The 26,047-nt window shown below is 36.3% G+C and overlaps 2 long non-coding RNA genes across 2 annotated transcripts in view; one reads left to right on the forward strand and one right to left on the reverse strand.

Annotated features, from left to right (window-relative positions):
- LOC116557095 overlaps positions 1-26,047 on the forward strand; it is a 73,219-nt gene that overhangs the window by 22,933 nt on the left and 24,239 nt on the right. The gene's annotated exons all lie outside the window — the stretch shown is intronic.
- On the reverse strand, positions 7,220-24,217 carry LOC116557097. Its single transcript, XR_004271360.1, has 2 exons — positions 23,932-24,217; positions 7,220-9,874 (listed from the first exon to the last, which is right to left on the reverse strand). It is a non-coding gene; the product is annotated as an uncharacterized LOC116557097 (long non-coding RNA).

Consider the following 26,047-nt stretch of genomic DNA (forward strand, 5'->3'; position numbering starts at 1 on the left):
ACAGGTATATTAATTAGGATATAATAAGATAAATTGTTATGAAAATTTTACTCTCAAATCCTGGTGGCTTAACAAAACAATGATTTGTTTGTATTATGTGGAAAGGACCCTTTGGCAGAGGTCTGATTCCACATGGTTGCTGGGAGATCCAAGATGACACAAATATCATCATCTGCAGCTCTACCATCTAGAAGACATCGTCTCCTTGGATCCTGCAAGGGGAAAATCACATGCTGGCCCTTCTGTGCTTTCACACCTTGGCCAGGTCTGGTCACAAGGCTCCCCTTAACTGCAAGCAGGATTCTGGGAGATGTATTCTTCCATTTCCACCTTGGAGATGTCATCCAGGTATACAGGGCAGGGGGGAAGTCCGGATTTGAGTGGGGAGAAGTAAGGTCTAGCATGTCCAGACCTTGAGACAGTGTGTTTTCTATTTATTTTGTTTTTTTAATCACAACAAAGCTTTAAGGAGTAATGTTATCCTCACTTTGCAGATGAGAAAACCAAAGCAGAGGTGAGGCAGAGCAAGGTTTGGGTTTGAATTTAATTCTAGTATATACTAGTTGTAGGACAAATCAACTTTCATTTCCCCCCGTGATCACTTTCCTAGCCTCTTGTTGGTGTTAGGGACACCCCCTCTGTCTTCCTACAGCAATCCGTGCCTCTTCCTCACCATCGCAGTTACTATATTAGAACTGATTTTATAACACTAACTTCCTTGAGGAAAAAGGGGTTTTCTTTTTTATAGTTTTACTTCTTGCGCGTAGTCCAGTAACTGGCACGTGGTAAGTCTTTAATATTTATTGAGGTAATAAACTCAAATACTTATCTTTCTGCTCATTTCTTGGAGTAAGAGATCAGAGGATGGAGGAGATGTTGAGAATGACACAAAGTACCTTGCCATATTCCAAACAGGCACAGCCACAAACATGTACTTTTTTAAATTCTTGAGTTTTAAAAATCCATAATAAGATTACTACTATGATATGGTGGCAAACGATATATAAAACTCACAGTTCTGTTTACTTACTATGGCATTAGTTTCACAGGAGTGCCATAACAAAGTGCCACAAATTGGGTGCTTAGTAAAACAATAGAATGTTTTGTCTCATGGTTCCGGGGGCTAGACTCCTGAATCAAGTTGTGGCAAGGTTGGTTCCTTTGAGGAATTTGAAGTAGAATCTGTTTCATGCTTCACCTCTGGCTTCTGATGATGCTGAGAATCCTTGGCTTATAAATGCTTCTGTTCAATCTCTGCTTCAGTCTTCACGTGGCATTCTCCCTATGTATTTTTCTCTTTCCTTTTTCTTATAATGGCACCAGTTGTATGGTATTAAGGCCCACCCTAATGACCTCACTGTAACTTGATTACATCTGCAAGACCTTATTTCAAAATAAGGTCATATTCACAGGTATTGGGGTTAAGTCTTTGACATATCTTTTTAGGGGACACATTCAACCCATAACAATTATAAATAGTATTTTTAAAATATTTAAACCAATATAGGTAAGATCAGTAGATTTCAAATGAAAATCCAAATCTCTACTTCTCTGTAAAAATCAGAAGCTCCTGAGAGGATGTGCATTCCCACAGAATATCAATTTCCTGGAACTATGAATAGCTACACCCAGCCCGCTTCACTCCACTACATTACCTCTCTGACCCTGGGGATTCATGATTTTGAAACTCCTGTTATATAAAAGAAATCAGCTCTACAAATACAGACAAAAGTTTACTAAATTCATTTTACTGTATAGTACTTCTTTTAGACTTCCAATATTACTTGCTACCAAAAATAATTCATCTATGAAAAATCATTTCAGAATAATTTTTTTAAAGAGTCTGGAATGTAATCAAATAGAATTCATGAGAAATCAAAGGGAACTGTGAAGAGAAGATACAATCAGTAATCACTTTTCTACAAAAGCAGCTGACATGATGCTGGCAATAATTGAGAGGAAGAGATAGAAAATTAATTGTATTATATGACCCACCACAGGCAAGATTAAAATATACTGTATTAAAAATCATTTTAATGTGGTCAAAACATAGTAGAAAATTTATGACTACAATCATTTTTAAGTGTACAGTTCAGTGGTACTAAGTACTTTCAGAATGTTGTACAAATATCACCATCATCCATATCCAGAACTCTTCTCATCTTGTAAAACTGAAATCTTATGCTCATTAAACAATAACTATTTCTCCCTCCCTCTAGTCCCTAGCAATCAGCATTCTATTATCTGTTTCTAAAAATTTGACAGTTTTATATATGAGTGGGAGCATGTGGCATTTGTCTTATTGTGACTAGCTTATTTTAGTCAACATAATGTCCTCCATGTTGTATATCTCAACAGGGTTATTCCTTCTTTAGGCTTAATGATATGATTTGGATCTGTGTCCCCACCCAAATCTCATCTTGTAGCTTCTGTAGTTGCCACTTGTCGTGGGAGGGACCCATTGGGAAGTAATTGAATCCTGGGGCGGGTCTTTCCCATGCTGTTCTTGTGATAGTGAATAAGTCTCATGAGATCTGACGGTTTTAAAAACAAGAGTTTCCCTGCACAAGCTCTCTCTTTGCCTGCCACCATACATGTAAGATGTGGATTGCTCCTCCTTGCCTTCCACCATGATTGTGAGGCCTCCCCAGCCATGTGGAACTGTAAGTCCACTAAACCTCTTTTTCTTCCCAGTTTTGCATGAAAATGGATTAATACACTGAATAATATGTTTTATAAAATCTATTCAACTGTTGGTAGACATTAATGTTGCTTCCACTTCTTGGCTATTGTAAATAATGCTGCAATGAATGTTGGTACACAAATATGTTTCTGAGTCCCTGTTTTCAATACTTTTGTGTATGTACCTAGAAGTGGGATTGCTGGGTCATATGATAATTCTATTTTTAATTTTTTGAGGAATCTCCTTAATTTTTTCCATAATGGTTATACTATTTTACATTCTCACCAACAATGTGTAGGTGTTCCAATTTCTCCATGGCTTCACCAATGCTTGCTATTTTCTGGTATTTTGACAGTGGCCATCTTAACTGGTGTGAGGTGACATCTTATTGTGTATTTGATTTGCATTTCCCTAATGATTAGTGAGGTTTAGCATCTTTTCATATGCTTGTTGGCTATTTGTGTATCTTTTTTGGAGAAATATCTATTCCTTTGCCCATTTTTAAATTGGGCTGTTTTACTTTTTCTTGTTGAGTTGTGGGAGTTTTTTTGTGCATTCTGAATATTAATCCCTTATGAGACATATAGTTGGCAAATATTTTCTCCAATTTCATAAGTTACCTTTTCACTCTGTTGATTGTTTTCTTTGCTGTGCAGAGTTTTCAAGCTAGATTAGTCCCATTTATCTATTTTTGCGATTATTGCTTATGTTTTTGGTGTCAAATCCAAGAAATCACTAAAAAGTCCAACGTAATGAAGACTTTTTTCCTTTCTTTTAGGAGTTTCATAGTTTCAGATCTTACATTTTGATCTTTAATCAATTTTAAGTTTTGTATATGGTATAAGGTAAGGGTCCAATTTCATTCTTTTGCATATAGATACAGTTTTCCCAATATCATTTGCTGAATAGACTGTCTTTTCTCTCTTGTGTAGCCTTGGTTCCTTCATAGAAGACATTTCATCATTGTCCTTTGAGATTCCATATTAATTTTAGGATTCTTTTTTAATTTCTACAAAAAAAATATGCCATTAGGATTTTGATACTGATTGTATTGAATTCATTGTTTGGTCTGAGTAGGGTGGATATTTTAACAATATTAAATCTTACAATCCATGAACATGGTGTGTTTCCATTTGTTTGTGCCTCTGTTAATTTCTTTCAGCAACATTTTATAGTTTTCAGTGTACAAGTTTTTTAATCTTGGCTTAAGCTTATTCCTAAGTATTCTTTCTGATGCTATTGAAAATCATATTTTTTCTTAAATTATTGTCAGATTGTTTATTGTTAATGTATAGAAATGAAACTGACTGTCTACAGCCATATCACCCTGAACACACCCAATCTCATCTGATTTCAGAAGCTAAGCAGGGTAGGGCCTGGTTAGTACTTGGATGGGAGATATGCAACTGATTTTTGCATATTGATTTTGTATTCTTCAACTTTGCTGAATATGTTTATTAGTTCTAACAGGTTTTTTTTTTTAGAATCATTAGGGTGTTCCTACATACAATATCATGTTATCTGTAGACATAGATAATTTTACTTAGTCCTTTTGTGTTTGGATTCTGTTTATTTCTTTTTCTTGTCTGATTGCTCTGGCTAGATATTCCAGTGCTGTGTTGAAGGGAAGTGACAAGAGTGGGTATTCTTGCCTTGCTTTTTATCTTAGATGAAAAGTTTTCAGTTTTTCACCATTGGCATGATGTTGGCTGTAGGCTTTTCATATATGGCCTTTATTATGTGGATGTCATTCCCTTTAGTGTGTGTGTGTGTTGAGTGTTTTTATGATGAAAGTTTTTAGAGTTTTGCAAAATGCTTTTTCTGCATCAATTAAGATGATAATATGGTTTTTGTTCATCATTCTGTTAATGTAGTATATTACATTGATTGATTTTCATATGTTGAACCATCCTTGCCTTCCAGGAATAAATTTCACTTAGTCATGATGTATAATCTTTCTAATGTGTTCTGTATTGGTTTGCTAGTATTTTGTTGAGGATTTTTGCCTCAAGAGGCAGTGTTTCCCCCCTTCTATTTTTTTGAAGATTTTGAGAAGATTAGTTTGTCAATTTTGTTGATCTTTTCAAAGAATGAACTCAGCTTTGCTGACTTTTTTTCTCTGCTCTATTTTATTAATCTCTTCTCTACCCTTTATTATTTCCTTCCTTCTGCTAACTGTAGGTTTAGTTTGATCTTCTTTTTCTAGTTACTTAAGGTGTAAATTTGATTGGTGAATTGAGATCTTTCTTCTTTTGTAATGCAGGTGTTGCTGCTGAGAGATCCATTTATAAACTTATGGAAGTTCCCTTGTATATAATGAGTTACTTTTCTCTTGCTGCTTTTAAGAGCCTCTTTTTGTCATTTGCCTTTTGACAGTTTATAATGTTTCTTAGTGTCAGCTTTTTTACATTCATCAACATTATTGTTCCTGGAGCTTTTTGAATTTGGATAACCATTTTCTTTCTCAGATTTGGGAAGTGTTTAGCTATTATTTCTTTAGATAATCTCCCTGTCCCATTCTCTCTCTTTTCTTCTTCTGAGACTTTTATAATGTATATATTGCTCTGCTTGATGGGGTCTTATAAGTTCCTTAGGCTTTCAACACTTTTCATTGTTCTTTTATTCTTTGTTGTTTGTTCTTTTGTTCTTTGAAATTTCAATGTCTTTGAAGTCACTGACTCTTTCTTCTGCTTGATCAAGTCTACTTTCATCCGTTCTAGTGAATTTTTCAATTCAATTATTTTATTTGTCAGCTCCAGAATTTGTTTGGTACTGTTTCATTAGTTTTCTTGTTTTTTAAATCTATTTAATGATACTCTTAATTTGTTCATGCATCATTTTTCTAATTTTATTTAGTTTTCTGTCTTCTCTGAAAGCACACTGATGTTCTTTAGATAATTATTTTTAATTCTTTGTTAGCTACCTTCACAGATCTTCATTGTTTCTTAGAATTGGTGTTTGAAAATTGGCTTTATTCCTTTGAATTGGCCACGTTTTCTTATTTCTTTGTGTGCCTTATTTTTTACTGTGATTTTTGCATTTGAAACGCAGCCCCTACTCCCAATCTTTGTGCACTGGTTTTGTACAGGGAAAACCTTCACAAATCAGCCTGTATAGAGATTCTAGTGGCTTCACAAACCATTTATGGGAATGCATCTTCTCTCTGAACTTGTACATGTAATTTTATAGTGAAAGAGGTTTGCCAGTTTCTTTTTCAGGAACTTGTCATCTCTTGCTCTCTCTGGTGTCTGTCTGCAGTACATCAGTTTCTCTGGTGCTGCCACAATTCACTGAACTGCACTTTGTTCTCAGGCATCTAAAGCATCCTGGTTCCCTGTTAATGCTCCAAGTTAGGAGAGGTCAAAACCAATCTCTCAGGCAGCACCCTCCTCCCACCACATAAGCTGGAACTTAGACATACATTCCAACTTCTTCTTTCCCTACAAAGGAGAAGCTGTACCTTTTCCCTACAAAGGAGAAGCTGTACATTGGGGCTTTGCATTCAGATTATGTACTATAACAGCTTAGAGGAGGAGTTTGCTTCTCCTTCCCATTTCAATGGGGCTATTCTTGGCTTTGTGCTTGACTGGTGTACTTCAACTTTCTAACTGATTTCTACCATTGTCATAAAGGCTTTTTGGGCTATGTATTGTTAAGTCAGTGTTTCTGTTGGGGAGCAAGGTCTGGGCATCTTCTTCTGACATCTTATTGGCATTATTCTTAATAAGATTAGAAGTCTAACAGCCAACTTTAAGAAATACACAGATAATTTACAAATGAGAAAACAAAATTACGGAAAGGATTCATGAAACGATGCTAAAATGTTAATATTTTTTCAAAAAAAATTTAATTTATTGCTAAGTAGAAAGTAGCCTTTATCCTAGAATTCTCTAAACTCTGGGTTTAAAGATCTATTATTGCTTTCCTGTTATTAAGTAAATTATCCTGGCCCTGGAAATATGTCCCTCAGTCATTAAGTTTTACATGTTCAAATTCATTTTATCTTCGCTTTTAACCTCCTCTGACAAATCTGAAACTGTTTCTCCTACTCTAACACTTATCTTAAAAACATTGCCAATTTGACAAAATGGTAATGTTGACATAAATGGTAATTTTGACAAAAACAACATTACCAATTTGGTTCTGTCATTTTTTTTTTCTTTTTATCTTCTTTTTTTTTTTTTTTTTTTTAAACAGGGTTTTGCTCTGTTACTCAGGCTGGAGTGCAGTGGCTTGATCATAGCTCACTGTAACCTTGAACCCTGGGTGCAAGTGATCCTGCCTTAGCCCCGCAAGTACTCAGGTCTACAGACATGTGGCACCACACCCAACTAATTTTATGTAGTGATAGGATCTTGCTATGTTGCCTCGACTGATCTTGAACTCCTGGCTTCAAGTGATCCTCCCACCTCAGCCTCCCAAAGCACTGGGATTACACAGATGAGCCACTGAATATGGCCATGGTCTTGACACTTTTTACCTCATAAATATAATGGGAGAAATGTACTTTCTTTTTCTTTTTATCCTCCCTTCATTTCCTCCCTTCATTTCCCCCTTCATTAAGCCCTCTCCACTATAACTTTTAGAAAACTCAGCTATGAATAGTTACATGAATACACTAAAGTAATTCAGGCCTTCATTACCTCCCAAGTGAACTGTTGCTCTTCCTGAAAACTGGTCTCCCTACACATGACTCCCCAGTGTGGTATCATTTTTCTACACCCACACCATGGCAATTCACACCGCTGTGTTCTGTATGAAATAGTGCCTCTACTCAAAGACATTTAATTATCTTGCTTTGCACCTTCTGTTACTCATCCTTCAACTCCATCTCAATTCCTCTTTGGATCTTACATAGTTGAGTTAGTTTCTTTTTTTTCTGTGCTGTGGTAGCATATCTCTGTTTATATTTTATTACACTCACTTCTCAAACCGTGATTCATTGATCAGCAGTATCCATAGCCTGGCAGCTTGTGTAAAATGAAGAATCCCAGGTCCCACTCCAGATGCAGTGAACCACAATGGTTCTTATACACATAAAAATTTGAGAAAGACTTCTATTAACCGTATCATGCAAGGTTTGGATGCCTGCTTTTCACATTAAATGCTGCATTTCTCTAGATAGCAACCGCTTATTTCATTTTTTAATTCTCAAATAGTGTCTGTTTATGCTAACCACTAAATGTATATTAAATAAGTGAAAGAGAAAATGGAAACAGATGATTTAGTGGTCACCTAAGTAGGAGTGACAGAGCCAGGATTCTACAAACATTTATGTGTTGGGGGTTATTTCTTTCATTATGCTATGCCACTTACAAAATATATTTCCATTCCATTTCTGAACCTCCAAGATGTTGGATGGCACACTTATAGTCACAAGGCTATCTTAAGTGGCAAAGATGACTCTAGAACACTAGTTTTTTTCTTGACACTTAGTCGAAGATCTTTCTATTTTGTCATTTGGCCTCTATCTGTCAGCAGAATAAATGGGAAACACATTAATTGAACTTCTGTCCTCACAATGCAAGTTTCAAAGAGCATCTGCCATGGTGAATGAAAATATGTTTGTAGTTCACAGTGTGCTTCAATTCAGTAGTACTGGATTAAAGTCCAGTAAACCAGGATCAATGAACATCTTTATTCCAAAGTTAAGGCTGATGCCCTAACTGAAAAACAAAAATGAAAACAAAAATGTAAGAAATAATTAGGAATATAATTAATCAATTTACCAATTTGATTTTCCCTATCCAGTACAATAATTTTCTTTTAGTATTAATTACATTTTACAGTACATTTGTACAAATATGTGATATAAAATGATTACAAATTTCCATTTTGAGTGAGAGATATTTATACCCCAAATGCCTCATTTATTTATGTATTCCTAATATGCTTAAATATTTTGGGCTAAAAATATACATGATGTTTTGTTATTGCCACCAATATATCTTGCTTTTCTTTGTTTCTATTTTGAAATAACTCTATCATGCCACAAGTGGCCTATTTCTCATTATTTCTTTATTTATGGGATATGTGATATGTTCCACGCACTGTGATATGCTATACCATCAGGAAATTCCACCTCTAGGAATCTTACGGACAAATGGAGGAAATAGCCAAAGAATCAAGCAGTTTACAATGAACTTCCACAGAGGCAGGGGTAAACAGAGGGTACTTACTATGGTCTGAAACTCCTATGTTGAAATCCTATTCCCCAATGGGATGGTATTAGAAGGTGGAGTATTTGGGAAGTGATTAGGTCATGAGGACAGAGCCCCCATGAATCAGGTTAGTGCCCTTTTAATAGGGGCTCCAGAGGTACCCTTGCCCCTGGTAACAAGATATCAACTATGAACTAGAAAGTGGGCCTTCACAAGACATGAATCTGCCAGTGCCTTGATCTTGGACTTCGTAGCCTCCAGAGGTGTGAAAAATAAATTTCTGTTGTTTGTTAGCCACCCAGTTTATGGTATTTTGTTATTGCAGCCTGAATGGATTAGGACAGTCCTAAAGGGCATCTAGTAAGACATAGGACCAGGCCCAAGTTTGGAGAACAGAAAAGCTTTTGCAACATCTAACTATGAAGCAAGGTCCCAAAGAATGAGTTGAATTTAATCTGACAAATTATGTAGGATAAGATGTTCTAGACAGAGAGCTGCATGTGTAAAGCCCTAAGCCAAGAGAAAGAATGGAAGGTTCAGGATAACTACAAGTAGTTCAGTAGGTGTGGAACAGAGCTTTTCTGGTGCCAGGGAAAAAATGGTATGGAGTATGATGAGTTAAAGCCAGACAAGAAAGCAGGGGCAAGATCATGAGGGGTGCTGAATATTCTGCAAAGAAATTTGGGCATCATTTTAAATAATAAGAGTGATATGTAACGCATTTCTAGTGCTTACTGTAGGCCCCGTACTGTTCTAAGCTCATTTCACTTAGTCTTCACAACCACCATATGCCCTAGGTACTGTTACTACTCCTAATTTTTCAATAATAAAACATACTGTGAAAGCCACCGTAAGTGAAATCTTTTCTGAAGATCTGAGTTTGGTTCGGCATTGGCTGCCAAAAGATGAAGCCAGGGAGATTCCCTGTAGGCATTTTCCTTGGGAACCATCACAGATCCACTGTGAAGAGGAAAGCCAGCCAGTTCTGGAGTGTCATCACCTTTTCCTCCAAGAATATTTGCAATCTTTCCTGAAGGAGAGAGAAAAGATTCTGTATTGGCTTAAAAAGATTGAATCATTCCCACAGTTGAGATCTAGGTTGCTGAAGGAATGACTCAGAGGAGGTGCATTAAACAGAAAGTTCTGAAATTTCCTCATAGAGAATCTTGGAACCTAGCCTCTCATGGAAGGATTTCTGTACCAGAACCTGCATCCTTGGGAAAGGGGTTTCCTGAGTTTGCTGTCTGCTAGTTTATATGCTATCTCTAGACAATCAAGCTGTGTTGTAATTCAGAAAGCACAATTAGATAATGTCAAAAAAAAACTGACATTTCTGCTCACACAATGGAAAATTAGATGCAGCCCCACTACATTTAACCAACTTTGTTCCATAATCTTTAATTATACCTGTTGTATATACACATATAAAACAAGCCATTGGAACTTCAAAATGTTAGCCTACTTGGTTCGTCAGGAGTTTCATGAAATTTGTGCAGTGGGTACTGCCGAGTCCTGGGCATAAGGCTCCACCATGCAGATGAGCCTCTGCAAATAGCACTGACAAAAATATTTTTTCCTTTTTTTTTAAGACAGAGTCTTGCTCTGTTGCCTAGAATGGAATGCAATGGAACAATAATGGCTCACTAGAGCCTTGACTGCCCAGGCTCAAGTGATCCTCCCACATCAACCTCTTGAGTAGATAGGACCACAGCCATGTACCACATGCCTGGCTAATTTTTAAATTTTTATTAATTTATTCATTTATTTACTGTAGAAACAGAGTCTCCCTGTTGACCAGGTTGGTCTTGAACTCCTGGTCTCATGTGATCCTCTCACCTCAGCCTTCCAAAATGCTGGGATTTTAGGTCACCATGCCCAGCTGAGCCACCATGCCCAGGTGACAGTAATTTTTAAAAGAGAATTTGAAGTTATAATAAAATCAGAGATCACAGGTCAAACACTTATTTTATAAATGAAAAAAGTTAAAGAAATCAAACTAACTCTTAATTCACTTATTCAATCATTTTAATTATTAAATAATCAGATTAAGTATGTTCAATGGGTATTTGCTTTATTTTTTGTCTACACATAATCTAAGCCCCTTTTCTACTTGGGAGGAATTTGGTTGTGTAAATGTGGTGAAGTAAAACCCCACTTCCCTGTAGGGAACTGGAAAGAACATTCAGCCCCTCTTCTCACCCCATGAATTAAGATGCAGGTATATCTCTTAGGTTTAGCCAATAGGATACTCTATGCAGGAATGTTAGCTCTGTAGTAAATGACAGAATTGGGATAGTTAGGGGTTGTTCTGGAGGCAACAGAACTTGACTAGGTCAAATAGTCATAGTAGTGATAGATGTTCATGCCAGCAGCAATGGTGAGGACCTAGTGGTGACACTGCTAGTGACAATGTCCTATCAAGCTGTTATGGAGATATAAGTTTAGATACATGTTCTCTTCCCACTCTCTAAGGTCCATTTCCTGGGAGAGGTACTTTTAGCCTTCTTATGGACTATCTGAGCCAACCTATATTCTTTCAATGTAGTTCTTTTCTGGTTAGTAAAGCAAGAGTCTATTTTGTTGTGCAACAAAGACCCTGATTGAAACAGAAATTGTTACCAGTAGCCAGTTATAGCACAGAGCTTCCATGAAATGGGCAGAATTTAGGGTTTTTATCTGGCCTTGTTGAGGCTGAAGAAATTTTAGATCCTAATCATTTTAGTGATGGAATTTAGATTTGCCTGATCCTAGCATGGAAAGGTGAAACAGTAATTCAATTATTTCCTGTTGTCACCTGGAATGAAATCCTACTACCTTGTAGCTGTCATGCTATGTGGTTGCCAAGAGAGGCCATGTGTAGGGGCCCCAGTCACCAGTCCTAGTCTTTGAGTCAGACCAGTTTAGGTACCAGACATGTGAGTGAACAAACTTTCAGATGCTTCCAGCCTACAATCGAGTCATCTCCAGGCTTCAAGACTTCCTAGCTGAGATCACAGACATAGAGCAAAGACAAACAGTCTCCCACTCCAATTCCTTACCTACAGAATCCATGATTAGAATAAAATAATGGTTTTGAAACACAAAGCTGTGGGTTAATTTTTTTATGCAACAACAATAACTAGAATGGGAACCTATACCAATTCAGCTGTTATGTACTGGGTAGACAGCCAGGCACTTGAAAATAGTGTCCTTGGAGCATGTGGAAGAACTTTGGGGAAAGGGTATGCTGAAGGGGTATGATCCTTTATAGTGAGCCCAGGATGTGAATATATTTTTTGGGAAGTTATGTATTCACCACAAAGCCTCTAGTGTGAATAAGGTGACCCATTAAGTAGGCATAGGTCACTCTTCTTTCTCAGGAAATTCTAGTGGACTCAAGAACCACATGTTCATCATGGAAGTAATGAAGGTTATTCATGATTTCAACAACATGGAGTTCTTCCCAATGGTAATATGGCTATGGTCTTGATGAATACTCGATTTTCTAATAGCAGCAGACTATCGTAAGCTCCTTATAAGCATTATACCTAGAAGAACCAAAGAACTATTTGGTGTCAGGTTGTCTAGAGTGCGCTGCTGCCATCTTTTAGGGAATAAAGAGTGAGGAGCAGAAATCTTTCCTTCTTGCAATAAATATTCTGGATATTTTTTTTTTTTTTTTTTTTTTGCTTTTGTTGATCATTTTTTTCTGTCCTTGCTCTGTCTATAGATTAATTGTCTACCTTATGCAAGGGCATGGTATCCCACACAAAATTGCTTCAGTTTAAAGGAAATAACTTTATAAAGAAACAAGGCAATAACTTTATAAAGAAACAAGGCAATGGCCTAATGTTCAAGAGATTCGTTGGTATTATTGCATACTTCATTACTCGTCATTGAAAACTCAGATGAGCTTCATCCAGAGTTAACAGCTTGCAAATTTAAAGTGCTGTCCTGCAGAATATGGTTTATGTTCTGAACAAGTGACTATCACATGGAGTTCTGTTACCCCCTTAGCTAAAATATATGGGCCTAGAATCCTAGGATTGGAAACTGGGATGCAAGGCTTTGAGATTACATTTACTGACACCTTCTAATTGTTTGCTTTGTGTCCTTTTGATTTTGGACTCTGATAGCATAGCACCAAGAGAAGGGGAATTCTTTTCCAAGAGACACAATAATATTGCATTTATTTGTAAACTAAGGCTGTACCTGATGAGTTTGGATTTTTTGTGCCCTAGATAATCAGGGAAACAAAAAGATCGTTACCGTTGTTAATGTGTTACTGTGTTTTCTTGTTTCCCTTGAAGGAAAGTATAGTTATTGCTATATTTGGGGATAGGAAGAAAATGTCAATGAAATTATACTGCAATCTAATTCAGGAGGGCCACAAGGGGTTCAGATCCCTCACTATACAGGAAAAAGAATCATGGCCCACTGAGATTCAAACTGAAGGCAAAGGAAGTGAAGTAGAGGAGGAGATTCATATAGTTCCAGTGAGGCCTCAGCCTAATTACAAGCCCAGTAGTACACTCTCTATATTCCTTTTATCTGTATTATACGCAGTCTGTGTTGCTGTTGTTACTGATTTTTGTTAATTTATAATCAAGAGTTGACTAGTACTGTTTCCTAGTTAGTTGTTGACTCATTTTTCTGGAAAATGATACAAAAAGCAGCAAATGTCTAATTTTAAGTTCATATGTAACTGGAATTATATAAATTTGCATCTATTTTAACTAAATTACATTACATAAAGCAATCATAGCTCTTGAAAAATACTATATTTTAAGTAAGTGTGCACATAAAACATTATGAAAAGGGTTTATTTTATTGAAACATTTAAGCAGGTAGTGATTTAAACCCTAAAGGGACTCTCATTTCCTGGATTTTATAGTTATAGAGACTGTACCTGTGAAGTTATTGATTTTTAGTTGTATTTTTCTGATTCAAAATATTTATTTCTCAGCTTAACATAAAATCTTTCATATGCCAAATATAAAAATTACATTTCAACTAGTTTCTACTATGAAATTGAACTCCTTTCTTAAATACTCCTTATAATAAAAGTAATTGAGTCTGGGAGAAGAACATTATATTTAGTAATATTATTGGGGGAAAGAATATCAAAGTTTAAGACTTAATCATTATTGGAGACACTATAACTCACTATGATATTTACATATCAAGAAATAAATATTGTGAGTTAAAAAATAACTAGCTATGAGATGGAAAAAGCATTCTATGAGTGTTAGAATTATTTGCCACGTGACAGGAAAATGAATCCTTGAAGGATACAAGCTTTGGATCATACAAGGAAGAAAATATAATGATTTGGGTTTAGAGTCTTTCACAATAAACTGATAGTTACGTAAGAATATTATTTAAGTGGTTACAGAGCAATTTAGCATAGAAAAGTGTTTAATTAAGACTCTGAAATGATTTACCACAGACGTTTTAAGCATTTCCAAACATTTCCACATAAATTAAACATGATGTAATTGAGTGTTACATTAAGCAATGTTCCACTGTTGATTCATGTGGAAATCACAGAAGTTTCAGATTACTATCTTTCCAGTGTGTATTAATGTAGATATCATAGGTATTTTCATGAGAATCACATTTCAGTGGGCCATTTTATATAGCGAAATACAGTTTTCAAAATGTCATTATCTATGCAGATCCATATACCGTTTGGAATTTAATTTATAAATAAGTACTATAGTATTAGGATTACTTCAAGTAAAGCCAGATATTTAACTTAAGACATGTTTATTTGTATGTATCAACAAATAAGTTATTTCTGGTTAAGAAGTCATGCTTTTTTATGGTTATTCATTTTCTATTCTAGCATTAAGAATAATTTAAGCAATAGGCTGTTTCTTAATTCTGTTCTTTTGAGCTTCCTAATAATCACACAAACTATTTCACCCTTGTTTTTAAATTTATATCCAAATATGCATCAAAAGCAATTTAAGGCAGGTTACTGAAATTTTTTTAATACAGAAAAATTCAAAATGTTTTGAGTTGAGAAGTATTTTTAAACAAGGTAAAGGAAAAATAAGAATGGAAAAGTTAGATGGAGCCAGAAGTCAGGTTAACATCTAAAAAACATAAGCTTGCCAGTGATGAACTGCAAATTTGGCTCCAAGCTCTCCAGCAGCCAGATATTCCTTAAATAGCTTGGGTCTGTCTTCTCACAGAAGCCAAAAACTAGTCTGAATGACCTTGAAGCTACTCAGCCTTGCTTAGTAAAGCATAACCGTACAAGTAGACCTTGCTTCACACAAGAAATTTGTTACCAAGAAGCTGTGTGGAAATGGAAATTTTGCACATGGAATCAAATTATAAATGCACTAATGGAGAAATCATAAATGGCTCCTTTTAAAGAAAACCTACAAGTTATTCCCTGTGTAACATGGAACTAATAAACTTACTTCTGTTACGCTTTAACATTCTTAATGTTGGATTTTCTAAAGTCAGTGATATAGTTTGATAATATGTCCCCACCAAATCTCATGTTGAAACGTAATGCCTAGTGTTGGAGGTGGGGCCTACTGGGAGATGTTTGGGTCAAGGGAGTGGCTTTCTCATTAATGGTTTAGCACTAGCCCTTTGGTGCTGTCTTTGCCATAGTGACTGAGCTCTTGGGAGATCTGGTTGACTCAAAGTGTGTGGCACCTCCTCCCACATTCTCTCTCTTACTCCTGCTGTGGCCACGTGAAGTGCCTGCCCCCATCTTGCCTTCTGTCATAAGTCAAGGCTCCCTGAGACCTCCCCAGAAGCTAAGCAGATGCTGCCACCATGCTTGTACAGCCTGCAGAACCACGAGCCTAACCTCTCTCTCTCGCTCTCTTTTTTTAAATAAATTACCCTGTGTTGGGTATTTCTTTATGGCAATGCAAGAACAGCCTAACACTGTCAGCATAATATCATGGCACCATCCTTTAATCTCAGTTTCATGGTAGTAGAGATATTAAATGTATGCATTAGGTTTTTCAGGGCAGGGTTTTAGTCAATATGTAAAAACTTCTAATTTCCGTTTTGTTTTATCATGTTTTATTGCCTTCGTTTAATAGTCTAAGGGTATAGGGCAACCTATACAATATACCTAATATTGACCAGTTATTGTCAACCACAGTAAATCCTAAATTGTGAGCAACAAATCACTTTAAATATCTTTATTTTTAAAAGTCCTTTTTCAATGCTTATTCACTCTTGGTAGGAATGTAAATTAGTTCAGCCACTGTGGAAAGCAGTTTGGAAATGTCTCAAGTATTCAAAAATAGAACTACCATTAACCCCAGCACTCCCATTACTGCATATGTATCCAGAGGAAAATAAATTGTTCTACCAAAAACTATGCAACAGAATTCACCACAGCAAAGACATGGAATCAACCTGGGTGCTCATCGATGCTAGATTAAATAGGAGTATGTAGTACATACACACCATGAAATACTTCACAGCCATAAAAAAGAATGAAATCATGTCTTCTACAGCAACATGGATGCAGCTGGAGCAAATTAGCACAGAAACAGAAAATCAAATATTGCATGTTTTCACTTATAAGTGGGAGCTAAATCTTGGGTACACATAGACATAAGGACAGGAACAATAGACACTGAGAACTCCAAATTAGAGAAGTGAGGAAGCAAGGGCTGAAAAACTTCCTATTGGGTACTATGTTCACGCTCTGTGTGTCAAGAACAATGGAAGCCCAAACGTCACACAATATATCCTTGTAACAAATTTACATGCATACCCCTGATCCAAAATAAAAATTGAGATTAAAAAAAAAGAAAAACAAACTTTAAAATCCTTTTTGCTTTAACTGAAATGTATAGTCTTTTACGATTCTTAAAATAAAAACATTCAGATTTATTGGAGACTTTATACCTAGAAGAGGCTTTTCAAATGAAGTGCTAATTTCTCACTTCGCAGAAGAGCCTATGAGGCAGAGAAGATAAAATTTTGCTTCCTGTTCTAGCCCACTGAGTATTGTTAAATGAAGGTCTATGTATTTGCACGTTATTCTCTGATGACACTGCTCAAGCAGTCACCTATGATGGTTAAAGTATAGATATGCACTAACATGTCACCTATGAAAACGGGAGTCTTCCCACGGTGTTACATTGCCATTTGAAGAGGCATAAGTTTCTTTTTTAATAGCTAGTATTTTCAGATGTTAAAAAACACAAATCAAAGAATGGAGTCAAATTAGAGCCCTTGCCTATATTTGAGACATCATGACAAAATGTTTAAAAGTTCAATATTATCTTATATTTCTTATACTGAAAAGTACTTTAGGGCCATGATCCACTTGGGAAATGAAGTATTTCCATATGAATAACACAAGAAATAAATCACTAGCAACAAAAAATGAGGAAATGATCAATCATTGCAGACAAAGTCAATGAATACCTAGTTTACTCCAACATGACTAAAATATACAGTACCATTCAACCATAAGACTAAACTGTATAAACGAAGTAACAAAAAAAATTTTTTTTTTTTTTTTGAGATGGAATCTTGCTCTGTCACCAGGCTGGAGTGCACTGGCACAATCTCAGCTCACTACAACCTCCGACTCCCTGGTTCAAGAGATTCTCCTGCCTCAGCCTCCTGAATAGCTGCAATTACAGGCATGTGTCACCATGCCCAGCTAATTTTTGTGTTTTTGGTAGAGACAGGGTTTCACCATGTTGGCCAGAATGGTCCTGATCTCTTGACCTCATGATCCGCCTGCCTTGGCCTCCCAAAGTGGTGACGAAACTTTTAATAACAAGTGAGGAAGAACGGTTAATTTTTTCATAAGACATCTATTTACATTGAAAAAAACAAAAATAAATTAAAAGCATTTTCTCTGTTTACAACAGAGCATTTGAATACAAGATGGGAATAATGAGAAGATGTTCTTAATGACACAAAACCTTGATCATTTAGTTCTCCTGGTAAATTATGTAACCATATAAAGTGCTGTTTAAGAGCTGGCACTAAGTTAACCGTTATATCCATAACTAAAAATGAGTGTAGCTAGTTAGCCAGGTCGCCTTTAAAAAAGACACAAAACACGGAAAAAGAAAAAGTACATTAGAGAATCAACAATTAATAACAAATAGAAATGAAAGGTTAAATGGTCATATCGAGATAGCAGACGAAGAAAAAACAGTGTGTCGGGTACGGTGGCTTATGCCCATAATTCTAGAACTTTGGGAGGCCAAGGCGGGCAGATCACTTGAGGCAGGAATTCGACACCATTCTGGCCAACATGGTGAAACCCCGTCTCTACTAAAAATACAAAAATTAGCCAGGTGTGGTGGTAGGCACCTGTAGTCCCAGCTACTCAGGAGGCTGAGACATGACAAATGCTTGAACCCAGGGACAGAGGTTGCAGTGAGCAGAGATCATGCCACTACACTCCAGCCTGGGTGACAGAGCCAAACTCTGTCAAGAAAAAAAAAAATGAATAGCTACTAAAAAGGGAGGCTGAAATCCATGCTGATGGTCAGGAAAAGCAGTCAGTAACAGAAAAGAGCAACATCAGTGTCTACTGTAGTTTTCAAAAAAAAGATATAACATAATTTAATGTTTGAAATGAAATCTTGCTGTAGATTGAAGACCCTATCGCAGAAATTCATTCTCAATCTCTTTTCTGACTAAGATGGCTAATTCGGAAAGAAAAAAAATTGCACAGTTCATATTCCTGTTCGTTGCTCCTATTTAATGTTACCTTCCATAAACTGGATGGTAGCTATTTTTTAATTAAATTTATTTCAAATTTTGTTTGAGAAATGCAAAAGAATTAATAAATGAGCTAAAGAAATGGAGGAAAAGTATGTGGGTTTTTGTCATTAGAAGAGTATGTCAGTTTTCCTTTTCTTACCTCCAGCAATCATACTTAACCAAACACACCAAAAACTATAGAACTCATCATTTGCCTTAAAGGAAAATGGGTATGTTTCAGGTTTACATATGCATTATCCATCCTAGTGAGAAAACAGGTTGAGAGTGCTAGTGTTCTATACCACTTGAGAATGATGATAGTTAACCATAGTATATTATATAGTTTGAAATAGCTAGAATATTGAATGTTCCTAACAAAAATAAATGATAAATGTTTGAGATGATGTGTAATATGTATGATAATAAAGGTGATCTGATTACCATATATTTTATGTATTGAAAAATCACTGTGTACTCCATAGATAGGTACAATTATTAAATTTCAATTAAAAAATAAAATAAAATTATAAAAATGAAGTATAATTATACCTCAGAGATACTGCAGGTTCCATTCCAGACCACTGCAATATAATAAACATTGCAATTAAGCAAGTCACACAAATTTTCCGGTTGCCCAATACATATAAAAGTTATGTATACACTATACTGTAGTCTGGTAATTGTGCAATAACATTATATCTAAAAAATGTACATACCTTAAAAATACTATATTACTAAAAAAGGCTAATGATCATCTGAACCTTCAGCAAGTCATAATGTTTTTGCTACTGGAAGGTCTTGCCTCAATGTTGATGGCTGCTGATTAATCAAGATGGTTTTTGCTGGAAGTTGAGATGGTTATGGTCATTTCTTAAAATCATGTAACAGTGAAGCTTGCCACACTAACAGGTTCTTCCTTTCACAAAAGATTTATCTGTAGCATGCAATGCTGTTTGATAACATTTTACCTACTGTAGGACTTCTTTCAAAATTTGAGTCAGTCTTCTCAAAACCTGCCAATGTTTTATCAACTGAATTTGTGTAATATCTAAATCCTTTGTTGTCATTTCCATCTCAAGAAAGCACTTTCTTTTGTCTTCCATAAGAAGGAACTCCTCATGTGTTCAAGTCTGATCATGAGATTACAGCAATCCAGTCACATCTTCAGGCTCCACTTCTAATTCTAGTTCTCTTGCATATTTTGGCCACATCTGCTGTTATTTTCTCTACTCAAGTCTTACAATCTTCAAAGTCATCCATGAGGGTTGGAATCAGCTTCTTCCAAACTCTTGTTAATGTTGATGTTTTTACTTCCTCCCATGAATCACAAATGTTCTTAATGGCATCTAGAATGGTGAGTCCTTTCCAGAAGGTTTTTAATTCAATTTCATCAGATCCATCAGAAGAATAACTCTTTATGTAAGATATAGCCCTATAAAATGTATTATATTAAGATATTTATTTAATATTATATATTAAACATCAATATCTTCATATATTTTCATGGGTACATTGTCAATGAACAATAATATTCTGAAATGGATCTTTTTTTTCTAAGCAATAGATGTCAACAGTGTGCTTAAAATATTCAGTAATCCATGCTGTAAACAGAGGTGCTGTGGTGTTTTGAACACAGGCACAGTGGATATAGCATAATTGTGAAGGACCCTCATGATTTTGGAATGCTAAATGAGCATTAATTTCAACTTAAAGTTAACAGTTGCATTAGTCCCTAACAAGGGAGTCAGCCTGTTCACTGAAGCTATGAAGCTAGGCATTGACTTCTTTTTTCTAGTTATGAAAGTCCTCGATGGCATTTTCTTCCAAGAGAAGGCTGCTTTGTCTATGTTAAAAATCTGTTATTTGGTGTAGCCCCACCTTCATCAACGATCTAATCTAGATCTTCTGCATAACTTCCTGCAGTTTCTACATGAGCACTTGCTGCTTCACTTGACACTTTTCTGTTACAGAGACAGCTTCTTTCGCTAAACCACATGAACTAACCTCTGCTAGCTACACGCTTTCCTTCTGTAGCTTCATCTCTCTCAGCCTTCATAGAATCGAAGTGAGAGTTAGAATGTTGCTCTGGATTAGGTTTTAGCTCAACAGTATGTCGTGGCTGGTTGGATATTCTAGCCAGACCACTAAACTGTCTCCATATCAGGAATAAGTCTGCTTCACTTTGCTATTCTGTGTTCGCTGGAGTAGCACTTTCTTTAATTTCCTTCAAGATCTCTTCCTTCGCATTCATAACTTGGTTGTTTGGTACAATAAGCGTATCTCAGCTCTTTTTTTTCTTTTTTTGAGATGGAGTCTTGCTCTGTTACTAGGCTGGAGTGCAGTGGAGTGAGCTCAGCTCAATGTGCCTTCTGCCTCCCAGGTTCAAGCAATTTTCCTGCCTCAGCCTCCCAAGTAGCTGGGAGTACAGTAGAGAGGGGGTTTCCCTATGTTAGCCAGGCTGGTCATGAACTGCTGACCTCAGCTGATCCACCCGCCTCGCCTCCCAAAGTGCTGGGATTACAGGTGTGAGCCACAATGCCTGGCCTGTCTCTGCTTTTGACATGCCTTCCCCACTAAGCTTAATCATTCCTAGCTTTTGATTCAAAGCGAGAGACATGCAACACCTTCTTTCACTTGAACGCTTAGAGGCCATTTTAGGGTTATTAATTGGCCTAGTTTCAATATGTCGTGTCTCAGGAAATAGGGAGGCCTGAGGAGAAAAGAGAGATGGGGGAATGGCTGGCTGGTGGAACAGTCAGAACAAACATGAATGACATTTCTCAGTTGTTTGCTGTCTTACATGGGCAACATTTGTGGTGTCCTAAAATAACTGCTACAGTAACATCAAAGATCACCGATCACAGATCATCATAACAGATATATTAATAATGGAATAAGTTGAAAATATTGCAAGAATTACAAAAAAAGCGTGACATAAAGACATGAAGCAAGCTCATGCTGTTGGAAAAATGGAACTAATCAAATTACCTGACACAGGATTGTCACTAACCTTCAATTCGTATAAAATCCAATGTCTGTGAAATGTAATACAGCAAAGCACAGTGAAACAAGGTACGCCTGTATATTTAGTGCCCTGCTTTTTAACTTTTTCTTTATCTCTGTTATTTTCCATTTTATGTTTATAATTATTGAAGGAGCAAAACATTCTGTGGATGTTTATCTACTTGTCTATTGTTGAACAATTGGTTTGCTTCTTGGGTTTCATTTATAATTAACACTGCATTGAATTCTCCCTGCATTTATATATGTTTTTTCTTTTTAATTATTGCCTTAGGATAAATTCCCAGGAATGGGAGAACTGTGCCAAGTGGTATGAACATTTACAGTTCACTTCATAAGTGTTGCTAAATTGTTTTCTAACAGGAATATACCAATTTGTACTTTCCTTAGCAATAACTGAACATAGTAGTTTCCTCCCCAAAAGTGAACAGCGATTATGGTTTATCTTTTGTCGGTCTTTTGTTTTTAGATACTTTTGTTCTCTTTTTTTTCTCATTATCCAAAAGGGAAGAGTTGATGAACCCAGAGAGCACAGAATTTGTAACTTAGTTTGGAATGACTGAGGAATCTTGTTTTCATTCAATAGTCTTTGTTACATCCACTGAATGAAATATTATGCAGGAGTAAATAAGAACGAACATGAATACTACCTGGTAATATAAAAAACACATTCTGCTAGTGACACTTCTCAGCCTTTTGGCTAATATCAAGTGTAAAAAACACATTCTGGAATTCAATTCAAAGGAAAAGAGAGACGTATAGGGTTTGGCTTGTTCACTTGTTTCCAAACCAATGCCATATGAGAGACAACTGTGTATACTCAGCCTTGTTTTATGTCAAAGACGTTCTTGCAACATGGTCTGTTTCCAAGAGTAACACACATCTTTTTTTCCAAGAACACTGCTTGCTGCCCAACCACTTCTAGCTACTCACAGAGTTCTGAAGAAATGGACTGAATGGGGGGAAGCCCTGTAAATTTGCTGGATGGTTATAAAAGGCTAATTGGGAACATTGGAGAAAACATTCTTTCTAAAAGGATAGGCCATCTCATCTAATTTTTTTCTTGTACTTATCTATCCGGTCCTTTTCTAATTAATTGAAAGTCATTTGCTTTTTAGAATTTTTGACTTTTACAGTAATATTTACAAATATACCTGCTAAATATTAAACTCTTCCATGTCTGTTTACAAAAATAGAGTCTGGAACTCAATTGATTCCATTCACATCCCAGTTTTGCCACTTCACTGTGAAATCTGCATGTGGCTTTTCCTCTGATTCAGATTACTTATCTATAAAATGGGACTAATAATGTTTCTCATAGATATGTTATAGGGATTAAATAAGTTATGATATTATAGTATCTGGGGTCACACAGTAAAGCATTGAGTAAACTGTCCTTTTGTTATTGTATGAGAAACAGTCATATATAATGACAGTCACTAGCAAGGTATTTTGACTTGAACTGTTATTTTTCCGTCGAAAACATAATCCAGACAATAAAGATCACAATAACAGTAGCTGTTATTATGATCGAAAGCTTATTCTGTACCACATTCAGTATTGTTTTATATGCATTTTCTTATTAATCTTCACAAAAGATCTATAAAGATGGTACCAGTTTTCAGATGCAGTGACAGATGCTCAGAGAACCTAAATAACTTGCCAAAGACCAACTAGTAAGTGGAAGAATTTGAACTTGAAAACAGTTCTTCCTGTCAGAATATATGTAGAACAAGAGAAAAAATGTACATAAATATTATCAGTGGTTGGTTCTCGATTATAAAATTAGGACTGATGTTTTAAGTATCTCTACTTATTACTTTATAAGTATTAGAACATATTTCTCTGATAATAAGAAGCTTTAAAAATATATTCCAAATAATGAAGATAATAGCATTTCCAGCTAACAACGAATAATAGCAATTTTATTGCTCACTCTTGTGAATTAAAAAGTCTATCTTTGAATCAGTCTCTTTATCCTGTGCACAAAGAAGTTCTGTTATGGCTTTCTAAAAATGGATACAGTGTTTTAGAACCTAAATTCCATCTACTTTTACTTAGCAAAAATGTAACTTGTGCAGATTTTTAAAAATTCAAGTTAAAATCCAACATCGGTTTTAAGTTGGGATGAGAAGGCCTCCTTGCTTTTGCCCCTGATGTCCCTGTGGGAAATCCCACCACGAGTCTGCATGGTGATCAGCAACAGGGAAGAGAGGCCAAGTGGCCAAATGGAAGCAGAAGCCCAGGCTAGTGACATGCTCAGAACAGGCAAGTTTGTCCCGCACTCAATTACTTCTCAGAACTCATGAGAAACGGAGAAAAAAGAAAGGCAATGGTGACAGATCAGATTCATGGGCAACTCACATTTATTCCAGTGCCTGCCAAGTCCTGGATGCTTTCACCAGTATTATCCCATTTAATTCTTCAAGAACAGTGTAAAATAGGTATTATTAGTCCCACTTCACAGGTGAGGGCAATGAAGTCCAAGCATCAAGCAGTATTCTGAAACCTATAGAGATGATAGACAGTAGAAAAGGGATTAAAACTCTGGTCTACAAACCTCTTATTCTTTTCTCTTATATAATGCTGCCAACACCCTTGTCACTCCCAATTCCCAGAAATAAAGGGCAGGTAGTAATCTATTATTAGAAGCATTATATGTTAGAAAGTATCTATAAATTAGAATCCTACAACAAAAAATAATAAAGAAATATGGTTCTATTTACACACCAGTTCAACACCTCCTTTTTTTTTTTTTTTTTTTTTTTGAGACAGAGCCTCCAACTATTACCCAGGCTGTAGTACAGTGTTGCAATCTCGGCTCACTGCAATCTCCGCCTCCTGGGTTCAAGCAATTCTCCTGCCTCAGCATCCTGAATAGCTGGGACTCCACATGCACGCCACCACGCCCAGCTAATATTTTTTGTATTTTTAGTAAAGATGGGGTCTTACCATGTTGGCCAGGATCGTCTCAATCTCCTGACCTCCTGATCCGCCCACCTTGGCTTCCCAAAGTGCTGGGATTGCAGGCATGAGCCGCCGTACCCAGCCCCTTTTTAAATTTAAGAACCTATTCTTATTTCATGTTTCAGCTCAGGGTAGTTTGCTAAGCCTATGGTCCTTGCTATGACATGCAAGGCAAGATTTCATTCAGTAGTTCATAATAAACGTTATGTGTGAAAACAAATCGACTCATAGTATTACTTTAACTAGAACCACAATCCACACCAGATTCGCTAATTATCTCCTCTGAGGTCTCTGGAAAGGTGATGATAACCAGTTCCATGACCCATCCCTAAGGTTCTCATCATCTTTGACATTTCTGTCAATTTATTATTTTTTCTATCTGTCAACGTGGAGATTAAATAGAGGAGAATGTGGACTTCTATTGTTTCCAGAACTTTATGAGGATAAGGACATTTAGGCAATGGAATAGGTTACTGAAGCACAGTGTGAAGATTTTTTTTTTTTTCCAAGAGGTTCAGCTGTCATTTGCGTGGGATGGTTTAGGACAGTTCTGCCTGGAGGCAGGACTATCGACTCATTAACCTCCTAGTCCTGCAACTCTGTCAATCTCAGTTCTCACCACAGTTTCAATCAGATACAGCTGCCTCTAGTTTCACCCTGGTTGGTTTAGTGTGGTTGTGTGCTCATGCAATTTTCTGTATTGCAGGGGGATAAAAGCATCTTCAATATGTGCCTGTAACTGTGCATGAGGCAGTGTGCATGGTGGGTCTTTCCTTACCAAAAGGCTCCGCAAAAAATGGATTGATAGATGAGTACACTGGTATATAGAAAAGTACGCTGTGCCAAATATAGATGATTCTTATTATTTCTCTTTGCATACAGATGAACACACAGCTGCAGCGTTCTCAGGAGGCCCAGGAGTTGACTTAGCCAAAGGAATGACTATGCTATTTTTGCACTTTCCCTCGCATTATTTCTCAAGGCTTGAGGGAACTTAAATGTGACTTACTTGGCAGTGACAAGTATCTGTCCCTTCAGTGCCTCCTGAATGAGATCATTTACACAAGTCACTTCACCATAGCTTATTCTATTTTTCATAGACAAATACTATCAATTAAATGGAATCTAGATTTAAAGAAAGGAGGTTTTCTTTCTTCCCTTAAAAATAACTTCTTAAAAAAAGTCACTATGAAATTCACAGTATTGGTGTGATGATGCATTACACTACATGTTTTCTGAAAGAGATAAGGATGTTTCAAAAGCGCATTAGTATTACAGATGAACGACTTGAGGCTCTGAGAAGCGAAATAGCTTGGATAAGTTCTCCTAGTAAATTGCGCATCCCCAGGCCCATAACTCACATCTCTGGTATCCTGGTCCAGACTGCACCTTCCCTGTACTGTGTAACTGGAGCCCCACACACTCTTAAATAAAACTGATTCTAGCAAACACAATAATAAACAGTCTTTTCAATTAAATATTACTGAACTTTTCTCATGAAATATAATTTTCG

This window comes from Sapajus apella, unplaced genomic scaffold (assembly GCF_009761245.1).
Source record: "Sapajus apella isolate SASKATOON/1434 unplaced genomic scaffold, GSC_monkey_1.0 scaffold18, whole genome shotgun sequence".
NCBI classification, from domain to species: Eukaryota; Metazoa; Chordata; class Mammalia; order Primates; family Cebidae; genus Sapajus; species Sapajus apella.